Raw genomic sequence first — 18,714 nt, 5'->3', positions numbered from 1 at the left:
ATGAACCTCCTGATTTCCATTTCTGGGCTTTCCCACATTAGACTCCACAAATCTGCAATGCCTACCATTTCCTTCACCAATGAAATAACAGAAATAAGCATGCCTACTTATGAAAAGAAAATGCACACCCATGTTAATAATCAGAAAAAAAAAGGTATTAAACATACAAGAATAGAAAACGCAAAGGCAAACACTATCTAACAAATTTCAATATCACAATGAAATGAATCATTTTAGGGGCACCTGAGTGGCTGAGTTGGTTAAACGTCTGCTTTCAAGTCAGGTCATGATATCAGGGTCCTGGGATCGAGCCCCACATCTGGCTCCCTGCTCAGCGAGAAGTCTGCTTCTCCCTCTCCCTCTGCCCCTCACCCCACTCATGGTCATGCTCTCTCAAATAAATAAATAAAATCTTTAAAAAAAAAGAAATGAATCATTTTACTTTTCTGCATTACCCAAAATTCTGACAATATAAGATGTAGAAGATCATTAATAGACAAGTAATTGAAAAAAATTTTGGAAAAGTTTCTTAAAAATTTATCTCCAGGGGCATCTGAATGGCTTAGTAGAGCATGTGACTCTTAATCTTGGGGTCATGAGTTCAAGCCCCACATTGGGTGTAGAGATTATTTAAATAAATAAAACTTTAAAAAATGTATCTCCAAAAAGACATTAGGCCCAGGTGGATTTTTTCGAGTGGATTCTTTAGAACTTTCCTAGAAAAGAAAAGAAAAAAAGAATTGTCCAAACCCTAGAGAATGGAATTATGAATTACAAATTGCTCAGCAATTTAATTCCAAAGAATAGAGAAGAGAAAGGGGAAAATAGGAACATTACAGTGGAGGAACCTAGAAAACACATCTCCACCAAGTGATGAGGGTTCATATTTCCAGGAGTGTCATGTACTCCAATTGGGGGAAATTCCTCAGGATACTCAGCCAGTACTCTTCTAAACTTCCAAGGCCATTAAAAACAAGAAATGACTGAAAAATTATCACAGAGCACAGAATAATCACAGACCACAGCTCCGTGGGAGACACAAAAACTCACTGCAATGTGGTACCATGAATTAGAAAGAGATCCTGAAATAGAGAACATTAATGGAAAAAGGTAGAAATTCAAACCATGACTGTAGTTTAGTTAACAGTAAGATTTCTTTTTTTTTTTTTTAAAGTAGGCTCCATACTCAGTGTGGGGCATGAACTCACAACCCTGAAATCAAGACCTGAACTGAGATCAAGAGTCAGATGCTCAACTAACTGAGCCACCCCCGTGTCCCAACAGTAAGGTTTCTTAATTTTGACAAATTCACCACATTAATGAAAGAAACTGGCTAAGAGGCATACAGGAACTCTCTGTATTTTTATAACTGCTATGCAATCTAAAATTATTCCAAAACTAAAAATGTAAAGGAAACATTAAAGGGGGAAATGGTTATGATTATATCCATAGACATGGGGGAGATTGAGGGTAAGAACTTCTACAGGCTGTGGCTTAGGTGCTCAAGAGATCTAGGAGGTACAACTATGCTCTACAGAACTCTGATCCATGACTTCAAGGTAGCAACTAAAGATGGAGGTGCGTAGTGAGGGTTACGAGGATAAAAGCACCATTTGGGCTTCCCCTATTAAAGAATGAAAACTCAGGAACATCAGACCAACATCAGTTCCAGTTTAGGAACTCAACATCTAATTAGTTCTAGTAAGTGTTTTCTTTTTTCTTTTTCTTCCTCTGCCAATTTTCATCAAGGCCAATCCCAAGTCACTTGCAAAACGTGTATGATTTCTGGCACGCTCATATCAAAACTGACATCTTACAGGCCCCCAGGTGGAAAACTGCAGCACTCTTCTGCCTCTACTGGTGCCAAATGCACCTCTGCCACAACTCCCTAGCTATAACTGCTAACCTGTTTGCTCCCACACACACACCTGCTAGCAGAAGCTCGCTTTAACACATTCAGAGAGTAATACCCTTTATCCTCTCCCGCAAGCCATGCGATCCCTCTAATTACAGCCAACTCATTTTTCACCATAATAACCAGCCACTAAGAATATAGTTGCTTGGTTTCTGCCAGAAACCCACATTCTGCCTCAGCACATACATTCAACTGTCAGAAAAAATTGTGAGAGAACGTTGAAATAAGCAAATGAGTTTTGTGAGCATCCTTTCAATCAAACACTAAGTACAGCTTCCACTCCCTTCTACAAGAATCTGTGCCATTCATGATCACAGAGCTATTTTACCACCTGTGTAAGTACAGCAAGTGATCCTTTACCATAGAAAAACAAATGAATTTTGTCTGCTAAAGATGCCCTTGAAGGGCAGGTGGGTGGCTCAGTTGGTTAAGTGTCCCACTCTTGCTTTTGGCTCAGGTCATGGTCTCAGCGTTGTAAGATCAAGCCCTGCATTGGGCTCCTCACTCAGCAAGGAGTGTGCTTCTCTCCCTCTCCCTCAGCCCCTCCTCACTCTCTCTCTATTAAAAAAAAAAAAAGTTTTTTTTTTTTTTTAAGATGCACTTCAGTATTACCCTAGGTATAATAGCCAGTTTGGCACCTATTAGAAAATTTATTTTACTATTTCCCATGCTTACATACGTGTGTGCTCTGAATACCCTCCTGAACTGATTTAGTGCTCTTATTGGTTTGTTACTCACCACAAGCTCGTGGCATAATGAGCAATGACCTTGAACTGAAGTATGACTTGACACACCATGCCCTTCATTCTAAGCATGCAGTTCAATAATTAGCCCCAAAGAAATTACAGAGGGCTCACCTGGATTAATCCTGTTTCCACTACAGTGTGTTCTCTGGTTTGCACTTATCAGCCTGAAGGAGCTGAGTTTCGTATCAAACATGTGATCCCTGTGCATCTTCTCAGCGTGGTAAGTCATGATGTTTCAACATGCAACATGCCCTGAAGTCTGCTGAGGTGAAGAGCATCACCTCTTTCCTTCACAGCTACAGTCCACTTTCTTAGCTTCCATAATACAATCCTCTGCTGACTCTAAAAATGTCAAAGATTATTTGAATATCAAATTAGATATTTTTGACAGTGCTTTTTTTTAAGATTTTATTTATTTATTCATGAGAGACACAGAGAGAGAGAGGCAGAGACACAGGCAGAGGGAGAAGCAGGCTTCATGCAGGAAGCCTGACATGGGACTCGATCCCAGGTCTCCAGGATCACGACCTGGACTGAAGGCGGCGCTAAACCGCTGAGCCCCCCCACCCACCCACCCCCACCCCCCACCCCCCCACCCCCCCCCCCCCGCCCCGGGCTGCCCTAACGGTGCTTTTTGAGATACAACACATTCACATGCAAAAAGCTTCAGGGTCAGGGCGCCTGAGTGACTCAGTTGATTGACCATCCAACTCTTGATTTTGGCTGAGGTCATTATCTCAGGGTCGTGAGATTGAGCCCTGAGTGGGGCTCTATGCCCAGTGTGGAGTCTGCTTGAGTTTCTCTCCCTCTCTCTCTGCTCCTTACCCCGCTAATGAGTGCACTCTCTCTCATTCAAAGAAAAAAAAAGTTTCAGGATCCATTAGATCTCAATATGCCTTTTTACTACTTCAGAAAACTCTCATAAATTTCATGTGATGTCCCTTTGGATTTTGGCCTTTCCCCCAACTGTTTGATTTTTTTCAAGGAAAGATATACACTTCTTTCTTAAAGGCACCACCATCAGTGCCTGGGGAGCAATCACTCACACTGGGATGTCATCACCCCACCAGGCTCTGTCTTTTCAATCCAATGAGACTCCCCTAATTACAAAGGGGGCAGAGCCTGTCTTTACAATCTAATGTGACTCCCCTAACCTGTGACCTCTCACCTCCCTGAGTCTCAGTCCCCTCATCTGTAAAACAGGGCTAACAGTAGTACAAACCTTATAGAAGTTCTCAAATGTTTAAATGAGTTAATATACATACCAGATACACAGCTAACTCTTTAATAAAAGGTTAACCATTCTCATAGGAACTGCCATATGATACAATACCTCTAACTTTCCCATTTGAGTTGATTTTCTCTTACTAGAGAGACAGGTCAATGCAGCAAAGGGAAATCTTCCCATAGGTTGTCCCTAAGACTTCTGTCCCTAAGACCGCTTCCTGGTTGAGTGAAAAATAAATAAATTTTGTAGCTAAGACACCTCCTGACTGAGGCTTACACTTTTCAATCAACTGTTTTTAGCAGAAACTTATTGATGAATCTGCCGGCAAAGCTTATATTGAAGACAGTAAAAAAATGCAGCCCCAAAGTGACTCAGTCAGCTGCCCAGCATCCACATCTACCTTGAAGCTGCCAATTATACCCCTGATGTTTTTTCTGAAAAATTCTTCTTTTGTTTAATAACTCTAAGTCTTTGACTATTTCCCTTGGCTTTGTAATCAATACTATGTATTTCCAGCTAATCTACCCCTACCTGCCAAAATTATCATCTTCAGGACCTCATTTCTCATTTCAGGACCTCACAGGGTGCCCTGATGCCAGGGACACTGCTGCTGAACTCCCTGCTGGGGCTCTGGGTCAGGGCCACTCCTAGACCAAGCCTGTCCCTCCGCCAGGCTCTCCACATGCCTGTCATCCTCCTCTCCTGGGCCCACCTTCTCCGACCAGCTTGTCTGCTCACATCTGCCTCTAGGATGCTTGTGGCGCTGTCCTCAGGCCCTTACCCATCCCCTTCCTCTCTACCAATCCATCTTTAATCCAAACCAAATGCAACAACTCTCCCAGAAAGGGCAATGGGACCGAGGTAGACAGGAGGAACAGATGATACAAACAATTTTTTTTATCTTCTCTACTCATAACACTTCTGACACCAAATGCATGGGAGATCTCCCCATATCAACCAAGTCTCCTACTCTCCAGACACCAGCTGGGTGCCCCACGATTCAATTCATTTCTGACACTGACTATCCAGAATGAGCATGGACCCCCCAGGTCAATGGCATCACCCTGCAAGACTGCACCCCACCCCCAACTCCGGATGCTGGCATAAGTCCCAGGTTGTCACCTATATTTAATGACTGGCTATAAAATCAGCATTTCCTTGACTCCACCCTCAAGTTTGATAATTTGCTAGAGCAGCTCACAGAACTCAGGGAAACACTATGTTAATGAACAATCAGAGGAAAAGGGTGAGGTGTGGAAGGGTCCTGAGCATAGGGGCTTCAGGCTCATGCCATTGGGGTGTAGCACATGGATACATTCACCAACCCCAAGATCTCTGGAGCCTGGAATTTAGGGATTTCTTAAAATGGAGGCTTCATCATGTAGGCAGGATCCATTATTGACTCAATCTGCAGTGCCTCTTCCCTACCAGGATGACAGGGGTGAGGATGAAAGTCCCAAGCTTCAATTCATGGCTTGATCATCCTAGTGACCAGCCCCCACCCTTAAGGCATCCAGGAGCCCACCAGGAGTCACCTCCTTAGAACAAAAGTCACTCCCAAGACATTCCAAGGGGTTTAGAAGCTCTGTATCAGGAACCAGGGTCAAAGACCAGATATCAGAACCAAAGCTGCTCCCTAGCACCACATCACTCCAGAAATTGCCAGACTTTCAGGAGCTCTGTGTCCGGAGGCAGAGACCAAAAATGTGTATTTCTTATTATGTCACAGAGGGTCAGCAACTGAGGCAGACTTCAGTGTAAGTCGTAAAAGAGCAGAGAAAAGATCCAGGCCACACAGCGAGGATCAACAGCCTGGGGGCTGAGGCCAAGAGAGAGACACCAAACATTTCAGCACTGACCCTAGAAGCACAGATCATGTGGTCATCATCAGTCATTAAGGTGGGGAACTCTCCTTTCTATGGAATGTGTTCTGGTTGAGAACCGGGTGATGGATGGCAGGTCTGTGTGTTGGGTCAAGAGTCTACTTCAGAGGGTCAGAGCTCTGTCTTTACAACCCAATGAGACACCCCATCACCCACTAAATATTCCTTTCCTGTGTGCACAAAGCACTTTGGTTACTCTGCTAGGACATTTTATTGTACTGGGATAGGCTATTTTTCTGTCTAGGATTCTGTGAAAAAAGAGACTACATTTTTGCTTACTTGGCCCCGTCAGTGAAAAATTCACTTAGCTGCAAGTGATAGAAAAGATGATTACAGTAGTTTGAGAAGTAGATGTTAATTTTCCTCATGTAATAAGAAGTCTGGAGGTAGGTGACCTGGGGGAGTTACTTGAATCCACCCTTCTGGCAACCTGCATTCTTTTTCTATCTTTGTTTTTTATCAACCTTAGCATCTTGACCTTTGTCCTCATGCTATGATCTCAGGGTCACCAAGTGGCCGCTGTACCTCCAACCTTCCAGGCCAAAAGGCCTCTCTCTCTCTCTCTCTCTCTCTGTTAATCAAGAAAGCAGAAGATTTTCCAGAAGTCTCAGCAAGAAGGTATCTAGTCCTATCTCATTATCTAGAACTCTGGGTTAAGGCTATCCCTAGACCAAGTGGTAGCCACGGGGACGAAGATCATGGGTCACTTTGAGACCTGGAATGAGGCTCCCCTGCCATGACTCAGAATTTGTTTTATCCAACCATAATTCTGAATTCTACATCTTGGGACTGGATCCTGCCCTTTCTGAGATCAAATTATCTCTACCACCATGCATCCAGTGGGACAGCTAACACTTATTATGTACTCACTACATGTCAGAGGTGGTTCTCAAGCAGTGACATGAATTCCTATGTCACCCTCACAATGACTCTCTGCAGGTCAATACTATCATTAATCCCTTCTTGCAGAGGAAAGAAATGGAGGTGCAGACATGCAGAGCAACTTCCCCAGGCTGGGCCACAGACCTAGGAATAGAACCCAGGCCAAGTGACTGGAGAGATGGTGCTTGTAGCTACTGTGTCCCACCACCCTTCATCCTCTCTCCCATGTGGCTCAGGGATCCATAAAGCTGGTTGAATGAATGAATGACTAATGAATCAATGGATATGCCTTTTCCCAGAAGAACCTCTAAGGTGCAAGGGGCTCCCAATGCTGTTTGAAGTCACTGTTCCCCATCCGTCTTCTAAACGGGGTCAGAGTGTTATTACATGCACAGGATTTATGTCAGTTCATTGTGCTCTGGGGGAGAACAAAAAATCTTGACTCTCTTGCTGGGTTTCCTGCATAATAGGAATGAAGAAAAAAGGAGTCTGCAGAAGTCTGAGCTTTATCAGCAGACTGAAGTAAAACAACTGTACTTACATGCACGGCGTGGGCCAAAAAAATGAACAAAATGCAAAGCATGTCCAGACCTCAGCCGAATCCTTGAAAATTCTAGTAGCACGTCCCAGGCCCCATTGGAAAAGGAGGGGAGAGGGGACATGGGGTCATCGGAGATCAGAGAACTGAGTTTACAGATACTGTTCCAGCACAGGACGAACTCACAAGCTATAGATGTAGGATGCCAGACTTCCAAAGGACAATTGAGCGATCCTGCCAAACATCTCGATATTTTGTCTACCCGGTGCGAACATCTAGACTGTGAAGGACTGATTGAATTGTTCTGGTTTCACATCGAGATTTGGCACGACAGCAGATATAGTACAGTCTTCCTAAGAACTCCCAGAAAACACTCAGACTCTGCCTCTAAATGGGGACCAGGACCAGTCTACACAGCCATCATTCAGTTTGATAGATATAAATAAATATGCAGTGAATTTCTTCTCCTGTAGGGTTGCCAGGTTTAGCAAATGTAAATGCAAGATGCCCTGTTCAATTCGAATTTCAGATAAATGGTGAATGGATATTTAGTATAAGTATGTCCCAAAGGCCGGCTGGCTTGCTTGTTTTTTGTTTTGTTTTGCAAATGCAGAAAACCAGATACACACAGCTGAGATTATCTAAATTCTTCTTTGGTGTAAATGACTTTCTACATGAAGTTGAAAGGATGAAGGCCATTATGGGACCGTGATGTTCACTGCAGCCTGGATTCAGCAGTGAGGTTGACCAGGTCTTCTGTCCATTTCAAAGAAATGTGGCTAGAAAGTGGCACAGCCACAACTCCCAACTGGGTGTTCAGATTCTATGTCAAGGGCTGAACCCACTCCACCTCATTTCTGCTCACTTCCCTACAGGACAAGTAATGCCTTGAATATGTGACCACACGTGGCAGCTGACATCTGTACAGGCAAATGGCCACATGCAAGAAGCATTCACAACAGGGTAGTCGGGACAAGACGACAGGTACTTGGGGCACAGCTTGGCAGCTGAGCCAGGGAGGAGGTGCCCAGCAGGTACTTCCCAAGGACCACAGTGGGGCAGAGCGGGCTGTCAGAAGCACGCTGGCTCTGGGCAACTGCTTTCCACCGAAATAATTTTAACTTCTTAAAATCCAACTAGAGGCGAGAAAACACTCGACTCTTCACATCCTACAAGGTCCTCCTTGCTAGGAGAAGAGGGTGCGCTGGAAAGCATTATTCCCCCCAGGAAGCAGAATGCAGAGTCCAGCACAGGGCCCGTGTGTGTGTGTGTGTGTGTGTGTGTGTGTGTGTGTGTGTGTTAAATAGCCATGGACACCTGCATCACCTTCCTTGGGTCTTCCAGGCCCAAGTGCATCCCCTGGCTTAGAGGAGGAGCCACTGAGGTTGGCCAGTGGAGCAGAGCAATGCTCTCCCTCTGATAAGGAAGCACAGAGAGCCCCCCCCCCCCACCGCCCCAAAGGAGGAGGCCCACCTTGGGGCTGAGATTAACCCTGAGAGCTGAGCTGGGAGGAGCGAGCTATTCTGGGAGTCTGATAAGGACAGGATTTTCCATTTTCTCAGTGTGAGCAGAAGCCAGGCTCCAGGTTTGAAAGTCCTCATACTTACCCATTGTTTCCTGTGCGATTAGATTTCATCACGAGAGAATTCTGTTACTTTCATTCAAAAGCCAGGTGGGGATGGCACCATGTCTGGTTTCTGCCCGCCCCTTATGGGGACATTTGCTGAGCATGCCCTGTGCATTGGACAGCTGTGGCACCCTAGTGCATCCTCATGACACCCTCCCAGAGGGTGCAATGGACACAATGAAGCAGGAACCACTCCCCCCTTCACCCCCACCCACAGTCCATGCCCCTCCTGCACGGGAGAGAAGAAACGGGCTTCTCCGAGTGCTGGGGAGAGCAGGATGGAGCCCCACCTGCTCGGGGATCTTGGCACACCCTGGAAACAGGAGGAGATTGGTGGGGGAGAATGAGGGGAACCAGCCTGTAGCTCCTTCAGAATGCACACGTAGGTCAGTGGACAGCAGGCAGGGTGCCTGCTTTCCGCATTAGCAAATCATGGCCGTGAAAGCAAATCACATTCTCCCAAGAGGCCCACACCCTACAGAGAGCATTCTATTTCTATCCTTTCTTTTTTTCCCCCACTCTGGGTGAGTTTTGTGCACCCAGTTTATCCCTCCAGCCACAGTGGTCTTGTTTTCCATTCCTGAAATATGCCAAATGCATTGCTGCCCAGGAACAACTGGCCTTGCAGCTCCCTTGGCCTTGAACACTCTGCCCCAGATAGTTCAGAACAGTCACCTCTAGTCCTCTGAGTATCAGTGGCCTCCTCGGTGAGCCGTCCAGAAGCATCTATATTAAGGCACCAAAACACCCTGAGTCTCTCTCCATCTCATCCCGTAGTTTCATCCGTAGCATGCTCCACTCTCTGATCTTACTCTGGTAATTCATTTTATATTATTGCTTATTGACTGTCTGTCTTCACTCCTCAACTGGAACATAACTTCCACTGGGAGGGAGTTGGTCTGTCTTGTCATCACTATGTCCCCAGTGCCTTGAACAGTGTATGGCACCAAGATGGCACTCGATAATTGTTAACTCAATGCTGTTTAATGAATGAGTAACTGAATACAAATACCCAGCTCCACCCACCAAAAAAAAAAAAAAAAAAAAAAAGGAGGGGAAGAAGGAAGCACCCACAGTGATGGAGATGCTGCTTTGGAAAGCAAAGAGCAGCTTTTCACCCTCAAAACATGACAAAAAAGACAGGCAAGTGGTGATGGAGGCTCTTGGAAGACACCTGTGGGGAGCACAGGATGGGCAATCCCAGGAGGTCAGGCCCAGGAGTGGAAGGGGAAGACAGGAAGGATGGAAGGAGCCATCACTCCATCGAGAAGGATAGGATGGATTCTGTCCCCGTGGGCTGGGGGGCTGACCACCTGAGCCCAAGCACATGTGGAAGCTAAGAGTCAGGAGAGCCAATGGCCACAGGAAAATTGGGTCCTCCTGGCACAGCCACTTGAACGTGGAAGCCAAAACCCAAATGTGCACCATGTCCCTTATCTGCCAGTGGATTCTTCCTCCCCTTCTCTCTCCAGTCCTGGCCAAATATGACCCGTTGCTCTGAGCTCTGGAGACACAGGCTCCACGTTAGTAGGAGCATAGCAGCTATTAAAAACAAATAGGTTCACTGTGACCAGGAATGCCATTTTCGCTGTGCAAATGCACCCCAGACATCACTCTGCAGCAGCTCTCTCTGACGGGGATCTGTGTCATTCTCCATGGAGCCCCACCTGACTTACACCCCCAGGCCATCAGACACGGATGTCCCCCCCGCCACCCCGAATGCATTATCCCCCTCGGAGCTATTTTTCTTTCAGGAGGTATGTCTCTACTCCTAGACTCGTGTCATCATAGGATAAGCACTTCAATGCATTAAAAAGCAAAGAGAAGAAAATATCGGAAATTTCAATGAGGGAGAAAAAAATGTTTGGAATCTTGGAAATACCACATGAGCTACCTACAGGTGGTGAGTGACTGCCACGGAATATGACTTGCATACAGAAGGAGCAGCTAGTTAATACAAATGAATCTAATGAGCAGGAGGTGGTCGCTGGGCACAGGCCAAAAGCCTGAACACCCCTGGCAGGGCCTGCCACCCCTGCCACCTGTCCTGGAATAGTGGCTACCCCAGGAACACGTCCTGGCCCCGCCTCTCACTCCTCCCTGCTTCCTCATGACTGTGGCCCATCCCCTGACTGTCACACTGATGACTCACACATAAGCCTTGAACCCAGGCTCTGCTTCCAGGGCCCTGCAAGCTGAGACACCCAGGAAGGAGGAAAGGTTCCGGCTGACTATCCTTGGGCACATCACCTCCTCCCTTCCCTGGCACCATTGTGTCCCCACGTCCTCCAGGCTTCCAGATCAGCATCCCAGTGCAGAATGTCCTCCAGCACACAAGTCCCCATCACCAGCCCAGCTCTGTGTTTTCTGTTCCCAAAGTCATTTTTTTTTCTGCATCAATCCATTCTGTCTTCTTTGTCTTAGCGTCTAGTTGCTGCTGTAACCAATGACTTGGGCTCTGTGGCTCAAAACAACCAGAATGTACTATCTTATGGCTGCAGAAGTCAGAAGTCCAAAATGGGTTTCCTTGGACCAAAATAAAAGCGTCAGCAGTGCCATGCTACCTCCAGGGGCTTTAGGGGAGAATCTGTGTCCTCGTCCCTTCCTGGTTCTAGAGGGTTCTGAAGTCCTTGGCTAATGTCCCTTCCAGAAGTTATAACATCCCCAACCTGTTTCTGTTGTCACATTTTTTCTGGCCTTCCTGCCTCTCACTCTTCTTCCATCTCTAAGGACCCCTGTGATTACATCAGGCATATTTGAGTAATCCAAAATAAATGTAGCTCAACATTCTTAATCTCAGCTGCAAAAATCTCTAAGCCCCATGAATTAACATATTCACACGCTCCTGAGACTAGGACTTGGACATATTGAGGGAGGAAGGTCATTATACTCCCTACCACCTTCTTTCAATTTAGAGCATTGTTTTAATTTTAAAAACAACAATAACAAAAAACCTGATTCTCCCAAATTTTGCTCTTTGTCCATCTCAGCATCAGAAACCCCATTGCTCAGCTCAGAGGGCACCTCCTCTTTATGAGGGATTCATGGAGCTGAAAATGCACAGCCAACAAGTCAGAAGTCACCCCAGACCTCCCTGTTGGCATGCAAGAACCTTTCTTTTTTTTTTTTTTAAGATTTTATTTATTTATACATGAGAGACACAGAGAGAAAGAGAGAGAGGCAGAGACACAAGCAGAGGGAGAAGCAGGCTCCATGCAAGGAGCCTGACACGGGACTCGATCCCAGGTCTCCAGGATCAGGCCCTGGGCTGAAGGCAGAGCTAAACCACTGAGCCACCCAGGCTGCCCACAAGAACCCTCCTTAAGAACTTAGAACCCAGTGGTTAGATTTCAACATATTAATTGCCACGCAATTCAAATTCATCTTTTTAGGGAGCAGCTTCTGGGGACTATCCCATTCCAGAAAACTAACAATATGTTATTTCTTTATATATTTGCAGGAATTGAGATTTCCTAATCTCCATTTTGCTCTCCTCAGGTTAAAACAGCTCTCAAGGTCAAGACTCTTTACCTCAGGAGCGCCTGGGTGGCTCAGTTGGTTAAGTGTCTGCCTTTGGTTCAGGTTGTGATCTGAGTCCTGAGATCGGGTCCAGGCTCCCTGCTCACTGCTTGTGCTCTTTCTCTCTCTCTCTCTCTCTCTGTCTCTCTCTGTCAAATAAAGAAAACCTTTATAAAAAAAAAAAAAAAAGACATTTCACCTCAGATCTCTTATTTTCTTCTCTTGCTGCAATGGAATTGAAAAACAGCCACCACCTCCTTGTGCATAAACATTTTTCCTACATGTAAAAGTCATGCCCAGAATCACAGGGTTTAGGGCTCGAAGTCCCCATATGGATTGTATAGTTCATCTCCTTCATGTCTCAGAGGAGCAAATGGAAGCCCAGAGGAGAGAGGGTCTTCTTCCCCAAAATCAAGCTACTAAGTGAGTCGTCTGCTTTTGGAATCCTCTCCTCAAGGAGAAATAGTCCAAATTCTGTTCATGTTTTTTTGTTTGTTTGTTTTGCCCACCATTCCCACCATTGCCTTCATCTCTTTCGTTATTTTTTCTTCTTCTAAGTTTCCTTGACCTGTTTGCAAAGGCCAGCTCTTCCACACAGGCTAACAACACCCGCGCTGTCCTGGCCCTCGCAGCACCACCCCTCACACAGCTGTGGAAATTCTTCTCTCCCAGACCACATTCCTTGGCAAGGCTGTGAGGCGGGGAAGCTGTAAGGTGAAAGTCTCTTTTCCCTCCTTCCAAGCAGACACCGGCAAAGGGTGAGTTGAGAAGCCTGTTTCTTGTCGGGATGCCCCCTGTGGTCAACTGCAGAAGCCAGAACGTTGGTCCATGGACGTAAGACACCGCACAGGGGCTGCGGTCCCTGAGGCCGGGAGGGCTGTGAGGGCAGCAGGTGCACAGGGTCACATCCCAAGAAGTTAACGTGTCCGTGGGCTTCTGCTTAGGTTATCCAAGACGGTTCCCCATCATGCCCATCGCATGACCCTACTTAATTCCCTTGCATGGTGACCTCATTCACATATTTATATTTACTCTGTTTTTCCCTGTTTCCATTCTCCCCATCAGATTCCTCCACACACACTCATATTTTTTTTTTCATTTTGGTGCACCTCACCTTTATCCTCAGGTGTGCTTCCCTCATGATGGTAAAGCAGCTGCCAGCTGGGGCAATGGGGGCTTCGTGCTTCCTCATTCACTTCCACAGAGGACCCGGTCCCCCCAAAAGGACAGGTGCTTGCACTCTGAACCAATCCCTGTGTCTGGAGGAAAGCGATTGGCCAATCGGTGGAGGGAGGGGGCGGGGTTTCCTAGACTTGCTAACTCCAAGAGGGGCCCAGCCCTGCAGCAACAAACAAGTGCAGGGTTTCCCAAAGGGCCACGGGGGCTGCTGACTGGCGGGAAGAGGAAGAGAAATGGATGCCAAATGCATAAGCAGTGAACATCCACAGCAACCTGCCAACGCCACCTGCCTCCTGACTACACCACTGTACCTCTGGTTACCAAATTGGCTGTACAGATTCCTGGCCAAATTAAGTCTATGCATACCATATTTTATCTTCAGTAGTATAATTTCTTCTTTTTTTAAAGCAAAGAACTGATTTTGAGAGACCTCCAAACGCACCTAAACTAGTGTTACGAAAACTACTTTGGGGACGCTTGGGTGGCTCAGCAGTTGAGCATCTGCCTTCAGCTCAGGGAGTGATCCTGGAGCCCTGGAATTGAGTCTGGAATCGGGCCTCCCACAGGGAGCCTGCCTCTCCTTCTGCCTATGTCTCTGCCTCTCTCTTTGTGTCTCTCATGAATAAATAAATAAAATCTTATTTAAAAAAAAAACAAAAAACAAAAACCTACTTTGAATGGCCCTATCCATAGAGACCTACAATGATGCACAATCTTCAAAGAACTTTTTCCAGATTTGAACTGTAAGTTCATTAGGGCAAAAGAGAAAGGCAGTCTCGGGTAGGAATGGCTTTTGCAGTATTCAGAAACGCTTTCACCTTTGAAACATTAACAAAGTTGATTTTGATTTAGTGGGGTGGGGGGAGAGAAACTTTTGGCCACGCTGCTCCACAAGAGGGATGGATCAAGACCCATCTGGACAATGTGTTCAGATGGAACAATTTTTAGACTGCCTGTGTGTTTGAAGGGGGGGAGGAGAAATGAAAATGTGAATTTTATCAAGTCTGAGGATTTTAAGTTTTCCAGGTTCATATAGTTTTATTTTTTAATTTTCCATAGCTAATTTGTGGATATGTTTCTGTCCTGGATTTGGAGTATTGGGATAGATATAAAAAGTCACTGGATTTTTCTCTGGCAACAAAAGTGTATAAATATTGAATCGAGGTACAGATATTTAAAAGGTTTGCGGTGTAGTGCACTTTAAAAGGTTTTGATTTAGGGGCACCTGGGTGTCTCAGTGGTTGAGGATCTGCCTTCAGCTCAGGCTGTGATTCTGGGCTCCTGTAATCCGGTCCCACATCAGGCTCCCTGCAAGGAGCCTGCTTCTCCCTCAGCCTGTATCTCTACCTCTCTCTCTCTGTCTCTCATGAAAAATAAAATCTAAAAATTAAAATAATAAAACGTTTTGATTTTAGGGGTACCTGGGTAGCTCAGTGGTGGAGCTGAGCTCAGGGCATGATCCCAGGGTCCTGGGATCAAATCTCACATCTGGGTCCCCAAGGGAGCCTGTTTGTCCCTCTGCCTATGATTTTATAGTGCTATTAAAAACTGTTATTTATGCTTTAAAAATAAAAAATAAAAGTTTTTTTTTTTTTAATAATTAGAATGTTCGGGCTAAAAGGGCTTCATGAACAGGCTCACCTTTTCATATTGCAGGTGAGAAACCTGAAATGAAGTGAGGTCTCCCCAACACCTGGCCCAAAGCTCTCAACCTCACCATCCTAATACACGCCTTCCTCCTCTGGGAGACATCTTCTCTGGGAAATACCATTGTAAGGAAGTTAATCTGTGCTCCCGGGTTAACCTGAGCTAAAAGCTTGACATAGTTTTTCTCTAACACACTGGGCACATATTCTACTAGTGACTTTGTAGAAACACAAAGGATTAATCTGGCAGGAAGTCTAAACTCTGGTCCCCAGTGGAATCTCAGACATTCCACACGGATATTTTCTATCATGAGATGTTCCTCCAATGGTTCTACCTTTCCCCTCTATGAGCACAGCTCCCTGTGCTTTGGCGGGTGCATATCACTGCCATACTAGCCCTGACGGAAAATCATCAATGGTCTCAAGATCCACAGCGAGAACGCTCTCACTCCTGCAGTGTCCTCGGAGATCACAAGCTCCAAGACATGGAAGTGGGCCTCAAGCGTGTGGCGGAGTCCCAGCATCCGGCAGATGGTTTGATCAGAGAGGTCAGGGAGGAAGGGCACTAGAGAGCAAGACTTCTGGACATGTGAGGTTCACTATGTGCTGGGAAAGAAGCCAAAGAGGCAGGATATGTATCCTGTTGGGAGTAGAAGGAGGGTCAGGGCTGTGACTTGTCTGCGTGCCCAGCCAAGGTGTGGGGCTGGGAGGGGAGGTAAGCAGGATTGCCCCTGGGGACCAGGGACATAATGTGGGGGTGAGGGAGTGGGAGGCAGTCCTCAGTGATGGGGCACAGAATAAGGGACAAGGCTGGAGGATCAAGAGTCTTTGGAGGAGGAAGTTTATATTATTATTTTTTTTTTTTAAAGTTGGCAACTTATTTTTTATTTTATTTTTTTTAATTTTTATTTATTTATGATAGTCACAGAGAGAGAGAGAGGCAGAGATACAGGCAGAGGGAGAAGCAGGCTCCATGCACCGGGAGGGAGCCCGACGTGGGATTCGATCCTGGGTCTCCAGGATCGCGCCCTGGGCCAAAGGCAGGCGCCAAACCGCTGCGCCACCCAGGGATCCCGGAAGTTTATATTATAACTCTGATGAAACAGTAAGGACCTAGACTGAGGTAGGAGTTGCAGGAAGCAGAAGCTGAGAGATGAATTTCTCATCTGTTTGTGACTCCCCAAGTCCTTTACCATGTCTCCCTATGTTACAGGTTGAGTTGTGCCCCCCCCACCAAAAGATATTTTGAAGTCTTAACCCCCAATACCCTGCATGACTTTACCTGGAAATAGGGTTGTTGCAGGTGTAACCGGTGAAGATGAGGTCAGTCTGGAGAACAGTGGGCCTATAATCCAGCAGGACTGTGGTCCTTATAAGAAGATAGGAGTTTGCACAATGAGATATCCTTTTACACCAGTGAGAATGGCTAAAATTAACAAGAAAGGAAACAAATGTTGGCAAGGATGGGGAGAAAGGGGAATACTCTTGCACTGTTGGTGGGAATGCAAGCTGTGCACCCACTCTAGAAAACAGTATGGAGGGTCTTCAAGAAGTTAAAAATAGAGCTACCCTAGAACCCAGCAATTGAACTACTGGGTATTTACCCCAAAGATACAGACATAGTGATCTGAAGAGGCACCTGCACCACAATGTTCACAGCAACAATGTCCACAATAGCCATACTGTGGGAGGAGCCAGATGTCCTTTGACGGATGAATGGATAGAGAAGATGTGGTCTATATACACAATGGAATATTACTCAGCCATCAGAAAGGACAGATACCTACCATTTACATCTACACGGATGGAACTGGAAGATATTATGCTGAGTGAAATAAGTCAATCAGAGAAAAAATTATCATATGGTTTCACTCATATGTGGAATATGAGATATAGTGAAAGGGATTATAAGGTAAAGGAGGGAAACTGAGAAAGGAAAAATTAGAAAGGGAGACAAACCATGAGAGACTCCTAACTCTGGGAAACAAACAAAGGGTTGCAGAAGGGTAGGTGGGCTGGGGGATGGGGTACCTGGGGGACGGGCACAGAGGAGGGCACTTGATGGGATGAGCACTGGCTGTTATACTATCTGTTGGCAAATTGAATTTAAATAAAATTAAAAATTAATAATAAAGGGGCGTTTGGATCTGGACTCACATGGAGAACAATATATAAAGACACAGACACGGGGCTGTATATATACAGCCATGTGAAGACATAGGCAGAGCTCGGAGTGATACTTCCCCCACGTCCAGGGAAGCCTGAGACCCCCAGATGCTGGAAGAGACAAGGAGGACCCTTTGCCTGAGGCTTCAGAGGGATCACGGCCCTGCTGCCATCCTGAATTTGGGCTCCTGGACTCCAGAACTGTGACATAATACATTTCTGTCATTTCAAGGCACCAGCTTACAGTATTCTGTTACAGAAGCCCTGAAAAATGAACGCGTGCTACTTCTATGAATGCTCCATCTCAGGCAGCTAAAGGAGAGAGAAACAAAATCAAGATATTTGCAACCAGCTTTTAAAGTAACTAACTAAAATCTACCCAAATATCTGCTGCCCCCACAGGGCAGACTTTACTCTGGCCCTTCAGCAACTCTAATACCCAGGTGCTTCAATGGGAGACAGGATAGAGCTTTCGATATTCGATTTTCCTAAAGAGGTCTTTCTCCCTAAAATCTTTGCTCCTCTGCTCTCTTAATCCTTTTATACTCTCAAAGTAATTAAAAGCATCTAAATGTTGCAGAACAAGTTCTCAGAAATTCCTGATGAATATCTGCATATGGTGATTTGTCACCTCTGTTTGAAAGTTTCTATCTGTTCTATCTTGGTACTTAAACAAGACTTTATTTTAACAAATGTTGTAAGATTTAAAAACAACAGAGGCTTGCAAATATGATCAAGGAATGAGAATCTATTAAAAAAAAATAACCAACCACAGAGATTTGGCTTGACCATCACAGGAAAGATCTGACAATAATTCTGTAGGTTAAAAGAGATGGTGCTTTATTTCCCTCTTGTGTAATGGTCTGGGGTGAGCGCTCCAGGTTGGCAGGCAGTTCTGTTCCAGGTGGTCATTCAGGGATACAGGTTCCTTCCTTTCTGTTGCTCAGCCCATGCCCTAGGACATTAACTTCATCTGACCACAGGCGCCGGTGACAGGACAGTTTTTCTCCCCAACTCTTTTTGAACCATTACTTTTGTAAAACATAAAAAAAAGGAGAGGGAGGAGAAGGAGGAGCAGAAGGAGGGAGGAGAAGAAGGGATGAGGGAGGAGGAAGGAAGAGAAGGGAGGAGGAGGGAAAGGAGGAAGGAGTGAGGAAGGAGCAGGAAGGAGGGTGAGGGACGAGGTGGAGGGAGGAAGAGGAGGGGTGAGGAAGGAGGAGGAGGGAGGAGGAGGGGGAGGAAGGAGCAGGAGAAGGAGAAAGGAGGGGTGAGGAAGGAGGAGGAGGGAGGAGGAGGGGGAGGAAGGAGGAGTGAAGAGGGAGGAGGAAGGGGGAGAAGGAGGGAGGAGGGATGAAGGAGGAAGAGGGAGGAGGAGGAAGAAAGGA

General features: G+C 45.9%; 1 long non-coding RNA gene across 1 annotated transcript; it reads right to left on the bottom strand.

The window, feature by feature from the left end:
• Positions 1 to 2,772: 2,772 nt before the first annotated feature.
• LOC140594728 (uncharacterized) lies at positions 2,773 to 18,360 on the bottom strand. Its single transcript, XR_011995941.1, has 3 exons — positions 18,100 to 18,360; positions 16,446 to 17,641; positions 2,773 to 3,003 (listed from the first exon to the last, which is right to left on the bottom strand). It is a non-coding gene; the product is annotated as an uncharacterized lncRNA (long non-coding RNA).
• Between the last annotated feature and the right edge of the window lie 354 nt (positions 18,361 to 18,714).

This window comes from Vulpes vulpes, chromosome 12, assembly GCF_048418805.1.
Source record: "Vulpes vulpes isolate BD-2025 chromosome 12, VulVul3, whole genome shotgun sequence".
NCBI classification, from domain to species: domain Eukaryota; kingdom Metazoa; phylum Chordata; class Mammalia; order Carnivora; family Canidae; genus Vulpes; species Vulpes vulpes.
This window is presented reverse-complemented; position numbering and strand designations above follow the sequence as displayed.